The following is an 8,796-nucleotide window of genomic DNA, read 5'->3' as shown; positions in this document are numbered from 1 at the left end:
CTGAGGTTCAAATGAGGATTTCATTTATCAGTTTAGGCATCTGTCATATTGTCAGTTGTACATGTACACACCATTTTTGTTATAATGAGGTAAATTATATATAGACATTGTTTAAAAGGGCGAGGGGTATTGATGACTTTGACTTTATCTTCTTTTTCAGTTTACATTCCGATGGTCGATAGTATTACAACAACCGTATGCAATGGCAAAATGGGGTTTCTTTTACCGCCTCAAATCAAATGTTTAGTTTGAATATCACTGGTCTATTGACACAGCATTAGTACATGATGATTAAATCTCAAGCCGTGAGAGATATCGTCAGAACACAAATGAGATCCAAATCAATCTGTCATCATCCATGAGCTTCCGCCGTTCTTTTCGTCTTTTTGTTTGGGCGGAGAAATTAATTAACGTGCGTCCTTTGTGATATCGAAATCCTCATAGATCACGGGTAATCAATCTGTGTTCAGAAATGCGTATAGATATTGCCTCAAAGTTTCTTTACGATGTCCTTACAGACGGTAGCCCAGTCTCTTGTCATGCGCGACAGCGAATACACATACACACTGTGTTTCCAAAGTATATTAACAGTAATACGTAAGGAATGCCACACACACACACACTGATTTTCTTATTTCCTTATTTATAGCATGAAAAAAGTTAATAAATTACGTTCGACCTATATCAAGAGTAAGGAGTACGCAGTGCACTTAAAAATAAAAATGACTTGATGAATTTCCATGCGGAAATGAACATAGCTAAAATCCATCCTTGGAAATGTATCTAACTATGCAAATGAGCTGATTCTAAAAAAGTAACATATCTAAACATAAAGTTTCTAAAAAAAATGAAATGGGAAACAAAATCAATATTCAAATACCTCTAAATGAATACTTAAACATAAAAATGACTTGATGAATTTCCATGCGGAAATGAACATAGCTAAAATTCATGCCTTGGAAATGTATCTAAATATGCAAATGAGCTGATTCTAAAAAAGTAACATATTTAAACATTAAGTTTCTAAAAAAAATGAAATGGGAAACAAAATCAATATTCAAATACCTCTAAATGAATACTTAAACATAAAAATGACTTGATGAATTTCCATGCGGAAATGAACATAGCTAAAATCCATCCTTGGAAATGTATCTAACTATGCAAATGAGCTGATTCTAAAAAAGTAACATATCTAAACATAAAGTTTCTAAAAAAAATGAAATGGGAAACAAAATCAATATTCAAATACCTCTAAATGAATACTTAAACATAAAAATGACTTGATGAATTTCCATGCGGAAATGAACATAGCTAAAATCCATCCTTGGAAATGTATCTAACTATGCAAATGAGCTGATTCTAAAAAAGTAACATATCTAAACATAAAGTTTCTAAAAAAAATGAAATGGGAAACAAAATCAATATTCAAATACCTCTAAATGAATACTTAAACATAAAAATGACTTGATGAATTTCCATGCGGAAATGAACATAGCTAAAATTCATGCCTTGGAAATGTATCTAAATATGCAAATGAGCTGATTCTAAAAAAGTAACATATTTAAACATTAAGTTTCTAAAAAAAATGAAATGGGAAACAAAATCAATATTCAGATACCTCCAAATGAATACTTTTCCAAACTTCATGATTTTCTTAACATAAATTTGGAACATTTCGTGATATCAAATCTTAGAATATCCATCTTAGAAGATCATCAAGGATATTTCTAAACCAACAAATATATTTAACAAGGTGAAGACGGAAGCGATACCAATATATCAGACATGAAGATATGCATAAATGTACAAACGACAGTAAGATATAGATAATAAGAGTTAATGTTTTGTTTTGTTTTGTTTTTGAATCATGTGAAAATTATATGTAGATTATAACAATGCGTTGATACACAAAAAAGTGAACAGCTTCTATTGTCAGTCAGATTTGTTTGTTTGTTTGTTTGTTGTTTAACGCCGCACTCAGCAATACTCCAGCTATATGACGGTGGTCTGTAAATAATCAAGTCTGGACCAGACAATCCAGTGATTGACATTATGAGCATCAATCCACGCAATTGGGATACGATGACATGCATCAACCGAGTCAGTGAGCCTGACCACCCGATCCCGTTAGTCGCCTCTTAGGACAAGCATAATCGCCTCTAATGACACGCATGTATGGGTTGCTGAAGACCTATTAACGTAGTTGCTGATCATATCAAGTGTCTTTTTACACCCCCCCCCCCCCCCCCCCCCCCCCAACACACACACACACACACACCCCGACCCGTGAAGATCCGGGGTAGAATAGGTCTTCAGCAACCGATGCTTGCTGTAAAAGGCGACTATGCTTGTCTAACAAGGGTGAGGAGGAGCATGGCAGCCAAATAGAGCTCAGTGTACCTTACATATGTCGTTTGGGTTGTTGTCTGTTATCGACTGTGCTCCGTCTCTACTCCTTGCACATAATCGCAGAGCCTATGCAGCCTGTAACCATATTAACATCGACGTGTAATTCCATCGCTTCGGTTTCGAAATACTACATAAAAAACATCAACATGTATTCACATACAACTAAATTTTGTAAAGTAGGAATGAACTGTTACATATTCTTTCAAGAGTTGCCAATGAGAAAAAAACCCATCATTCGCAACAAATAAATTATTATTAACATGAACTTCATACCTTGTAACATGCATTGACATCGGCCCATATAATGAAGTATGCTGATGATTAAGCTGAAGATTGGAATTCTGAAGAAACTGCCTTAAACATATAAAACACCAATTAATACCACTTGTTATTGATATGTGAAACCGTTTTCTTGATAGTGATATTGAGTAAGTAATACAAGTGATGGTCATGATTGTATAATGCATCTGTTTTGAATATAACTTGCATGAATAAAATTTTAAAATTCAACATGATGTTGACAAATTATGAAAGATGATTATGAAGGCAAGTTTTATCATGAAAATATGGTACATATTCTTGAAACACCAAAAACATAATTAGGAAAGAAAATTAGGACAATGACTGTTTCAAAAGAGACGCAACAAACATACTCAACGAGTTATAAACATGCAGAATGTGCAAACGTATTTTGAATGAAATATGCCGTACTAGTCCTTCACTTTTCACATGATTTGCAGTGAATCAATTTATTGTCTTCATACGCGACTAGATTAAAGTTGGAACACGTTTTCCAGTATGTTATATATATATATATATATATATATATATATATATATATATATATATATATATATATATATATATGTTAGTGTACGGCTACAAATTGCTTGGCGATTTATGAGATCGGACGGGCAAAATTAGCTAAATTAGTAATTGCCGCGTGTGGACGGCTACACGTGGGCGACAGTAAATCTGTAGACATGGTGAGATGACATTAACATTGAGATGGGGATGCTATTCTGCGATATAATGAATCAAAACTAAAAACAGTTAGGCTACAATAAGAACATTATTGTGCATAGCCGAACAATATGTAAAAATAGCTTACGCTTTGACTGACGGAGCGCTGATCCTGGATGAGGAAGGAGAGGTGAAGGTCATGCCCAAGCGGCCCGGATTTGTTGCGAATGATGTATTTTTCTCATTGGAAACTCTTGAAAGAATATCTAACAGTTCATTCCTACTTTTTACAAAATTTAGTTGTATATGAATACATGTTGATGTTTTTTATGTAGTATTTCGAAACTGAAGCGATGGAATTAGGCCAGGATCGCCGACTTGGTTGATGCATGTCATCGTATCCCCATTTCGTGGCTCGATGCTCATGATATTAATCACTGGATTGTCTGGTATCAACAACAGCTCATTTGGGTACTTGAGAACTATTCTGACCCAGAATCCCCACAAGGCATTGAACACATTACGACAGCTTTGATTCTCCAACTCCGGACTGATGCCGATTTCTAGTGCTAGCCCACTGAGATATCATGTCGCAGTTTAACATGAGTATCCCACTCAAACACTGACTCCGAGCCGACCAGTCCTTGTTTTAGCTCTTTAATGCCTAGTGCAAGACAGGGAAACAACAAGTACCATCTTTTAACGTCTTTTAGTATGACGCGGCCTGGATCCAAGTCCCGACCTTCCGCTCTCCGGGCGGACGCTCTACCACTGGAGCACGGAGGAGAATTGAAGGGCATTCATTTCAATACAAATAAATGCATCACTCGAATGTATGATTTCAGTATTTACATAATATATATTTACCACCCTGCATCAACCGCACATCCTAAAATTGTATCTTCCGTTGTAGATCGTAAAGAAATCGTATCCAAAGACAGCAAAGAAAGAAACTGGATGTAATGTTTTGACCACGTGATCATAATGTTCCCACTTTGTATCTTGTGTATGAAACTTTCGACCACTTCACTGGAGGAGTTAAAACTGAAGAAAGAATGTTAAATGTTCTTGGACCTGCACATTATTGTTTCCTTCGTTGGTGTTCGTGTAACCCACCCCGTATACTAACTAAACGCTGACGTCTGTTGTGTAGAGACGTGTTGTTAAAACGTCGGCGTTCCTGCGCTGCACCCTTGCACTGTTTTGACGCTGACGTCTGTTGTGTAGAGACGTGTTGTTAAAACGTCGGTGTTTCTGTAAAGCTCTCCGTACACTGTCTTGACACTGACGTCTGCGGTGTGGAGACTGGTGTTGTTAAAACGTCGGTGTTCCTGTAAAGCTCTCCGCACACTGTTTTGACGCTGACGGCTGTTGTGTAGAGACTGGTGTTGTCAAAACGTCGGTGTTTCTGTAAAGTTCTCCGCACACTGTTTTGACGCTGACGTCTGTTGTGTAGAGACTGGTGTTGTCAAAACGTCGGTGTTCCTCTAAAGCTCTCAGAACACTGTTTTGACGTTGACGTCGATTGTATGAAGAACAGAAAATCCGACAAGCCTGCTCACGAAATGGTTTGAATGTTCCAGTAAATATGAAGATATTCATGAAGCAGCTTAATCGCCGAAGCATGTTCAAACTATAGTTTATGGAGGAATCTGAGGGAGCCAAGTCGAAGAACAACACGACAATTGAGGGAAGGTAACACATCGTTCCCCAAGCCAGGAAACACGTGATCAGCCATGGAAATTTCATTGGTGTTGCTGGAACGATACGACGTTTGAATTCTCTGCATATTTGTATCAAAGAGAACGCTATGACACAAACCGGAACAGCAACTATCACAACAACGTACAGTTGGCTAAAATACTGGTTTGATCGGGAGGGAACACATCGGAAGCCGTCTAATTCACGCGCTCTCTGGGAAACTACAGCCATGGGAATATTTACAGCTAAGCACAACCCCACAGACGCCAACATGGCACATAGGATGTTCCTCCCGGAGAAGAATGTTGTGTAGCGGAGAGGGTGACAAACAGCAATGTAGCGATCAAGCACGGCCAACATGACCTGGAACATGTTTAATGAATGCAGAAGAGCTGCAAGGAATCCTCCGAAAGAGATTAACACATTGTCACATGTCAAATGGGAAAAAAATGTCAGTGGAACGTCATACAAAATCAGGTGAAGTCCCGACACAAAAGCAGTCACGCCAATGCCCGTCAGAATATGAAGCGTTGGTATTTGAAGATGCCTTGACTGGACAGTGACATATATGATGATTCCATTGGTTGCCATAATAACCATGGCTAGACAGATGTAGACGCCACCAAGAGCAGGGTTACTCTCCCGATTGGGGAGCCCATCTGTCTGGTTCAACATGAAGGCTACCTTGTACACAGTCGTATCTCTGTCGTTTCAAGACTCCTCTCCAGTTTAAGTATCGGGAGCCAGGCGGTGAACAATAAGTCACCAACACCTGGTCATTAACGATGCTGCGACAACACTGAACAACAGACGCGGCTGATGTGTCCAATGGCGATACAATTGTCTGATTATCAAGCAAGATAATGTTAGTTACAATAACGAGGCTAGTTTCAGCAATATTAAGCTTGGTATTGTTATGAACTCATGTGAGCTTCTTGTGACGAGCTCCTGTGAAACCTTATATTCAGACCTCTGGGTCCATTTTTTAGTTTTCTTTTTTGGTACGTCACAAATGACAAACAGAGACTCATTCAAAATAAATTTATCCATTTTATTGTTGCATTTAGCTAGTTTTCTGGTTTGTGATTAAATGGAGTAATACATATCTGAAGCTGTCAATAACATCAAATGGAAGTCTTAATGATGCTTTTAAGAAAAAGGAATAACCAATTACCTTGGCAACTGAAAATTGGCATGTCTTTCCTAATACAATGTTTGTGTGAATTTGTTTTGGATTGAAATTCATGAAAATGCAAAAGTCACATCTAAAACATATTTATTTCTTCCTGATTTTGTATTTTAAATTTGAAGTGAGGATGAAGGTCATTTATTATGTCTCTTAATGACCAATATGTACTTAGAGTCAATTCTATGAAATACTGTTACCCATTCAACATAAATATAACGATTATATCAATTAGATTATAATTACACACTGAAATTCCTAAATAAATCTAGTTTTTTTTACTAAAAATATGCTAATATTTATAAAATGATAGTTTCTCAAATTTTAAGCTAAATGCACTGGGACAGCCTTTTGACGCATTTTCTACCCATTTAAAATGCATCAAAAACACATAATATGACACAAAAATTGAAACTAACCGTTTTATTATATGCATTACTTTGCAGGTAATAATCTGAATAAATTGCAATGTAAATATATATTTTTAAAATTTTGTTATGAGTTTGGACATATATAGTGACATCTTTTGAAAATGACTCATCCAGGCATTTATAACATTATACTCATTGTCCTACCTCGGCGATGAAGATCATTAGCCTTCTTTTCATCTGTCACGCATTGTAATATCAGTCAATCGGGTGGGAAAACAGCCCAATCCTCGCTCTATAAAGGACTATGTCAATCATTTTGCAAGTTGAAATGACCCCTGATACTTTATGAATACTTTATGACAGTTTATGGAGTCAACATCAATGCTTATTATTCATAAACTTGATGCTTCGTACTATAGGCCTGTGGCCTCTTCAGTGCTGAATAAAGATTGAAAATACATCAGTCAATCAAAGATGAAGGTAACTTTATACATCAGAGTTCTTGAGAATTAGTACATTTTTGTTCTTAGACTAACATTTAAACCACCGATTGTGTTCACATGTTGACTCAAACTGATATATTAAAAAAATGTATACAGACAACAACAACTGTATTAGAAACAACAAACTCTGTGAAGACTATTGTCGCCCATCCGTTGTTTGGTATGATTATGTCTTATAATTATTTTAGGACGGAAGGTACAGTTACCAAATAAAATATTCTGAAATATCAATTCATTATGACCATATTTCATAATTTATTTTTTAAAGTAACCCCCCTTACATTAAAGATAACTATTTAAAGAATATAGTACATCTAGAAATTTCAACTTAGTTTCTTGAAATTTCAAGATAGTATCGAAAGAAAGGAAAAAACAAATGGCCCTAAAATTTCAAGAGACTATGTTGAAATTTCTAGATACTATCAGGATAGTATCTAGAAATTTCAACTTAGTTTCTTGAAATTCAAGATAGTATCGAAAGAAAGGAAAAAACAAATGGCCCTAAAATACGGAAGCCTTTTAGGGCCATTTGTTTTGTTCGTTTGTTTTCGATACTATCTTGAAATTTCAAGATCCTAAGTTGAAATTTCAAGAAACTAAGTTGAAATTTCAAGAAACTAAGTTGAAATTTCAAGATAGTATTGACATACTAATGATATAAATGATTTTATTGGATTTATCAAAACGAACAAGATCGGGATGTTGTCCTGGATATGTCTGGGGCTGTATGGTTTGGTTTGGTTTATTGTTTTACGCCACACTCAGAAATATCCCAGCTATAATACAGCGGTCTGTAGACAATATAGTCATGACCAGACAATCCAGTGATTGACATATTGAACATCGATCCACGCAATGGGGATACGATGACATGCATCAACCAAGTCAGAGAGTCTGACCACCCGATCCCGTTAGTAGCCTCATACAAGCAATGTCGCCTTTTACGGTAAGCATGGGTTCCTATTCTACCCCGGATCTTCAAGGGTTTCTGAGGCTGTAATTTTGTTGTTATCAGTTTCCATGACGCCCTATTTCTCAGGAACGCTAACTGATAGGTTAGTTAAGTACCAGAATCACAATTTATGTTTGAAGCAAGAGAGTGAACGAATGAGAGAGTGATTTATGTGTCAGAAATATCCCTGCAACTTAATGACTGAAATGTGACGGTTGATCACTAGAGCTGACAACATAATATAGCCTTCTTAGCCGGTGTCCTGGTATAAACTCTCCCCCGTACAAATTCTCCCCCCGGAGATTTTATACCGGTAAATCTGTTCTGAAATAAAATCTCCCCCGGGCGGATATATATTTCGCGCCCCCCTCAGTATAAAGTCTCCCCCATGATTATTCGGTTTGTTGCAATGTCTTTAAGTACTATATTCTTTAAATAGTTATCTTTAATGTAACGGGGGTTACTCTAAAAAATAGATTATGAAATATGGTCATAATGAATTTCAAGATTATAAGTTGAAATTTCAAGATAGTATCTTGTAATTTTAACTTAGTATTTTGAAATTTCTAGATAGTATCTTGCAATTTCAACTTAGTTTTTGGAAATTTCAACTAAGTATCGAAAAAAATAAAAAAAACACATGGCTCTAAAAGGTTTCCGTAATACTGACTTTTAAACAATGAAAAATCAACCTGTGATTCATAAGTCTGC

This window comes from Haliotis cracherodii, unplaced genomic scaffold (assembly GCF_022045235.1).
Source record: "Haliotis cracherodii isolate W230 unplaced genomic scaffold, xgHalCrac1.p SCAF_12, whole genome shotgun sequence".
Taxonomy (NCBI): Eukaryota; Metazoa; Mollusca; class Gastropoda; order Lepetellida; family Haliotidae; genus Haliotis; species Haliotis cracherodii.
This window is presented reverse-complemented; position numbering follows the sequence as displayed.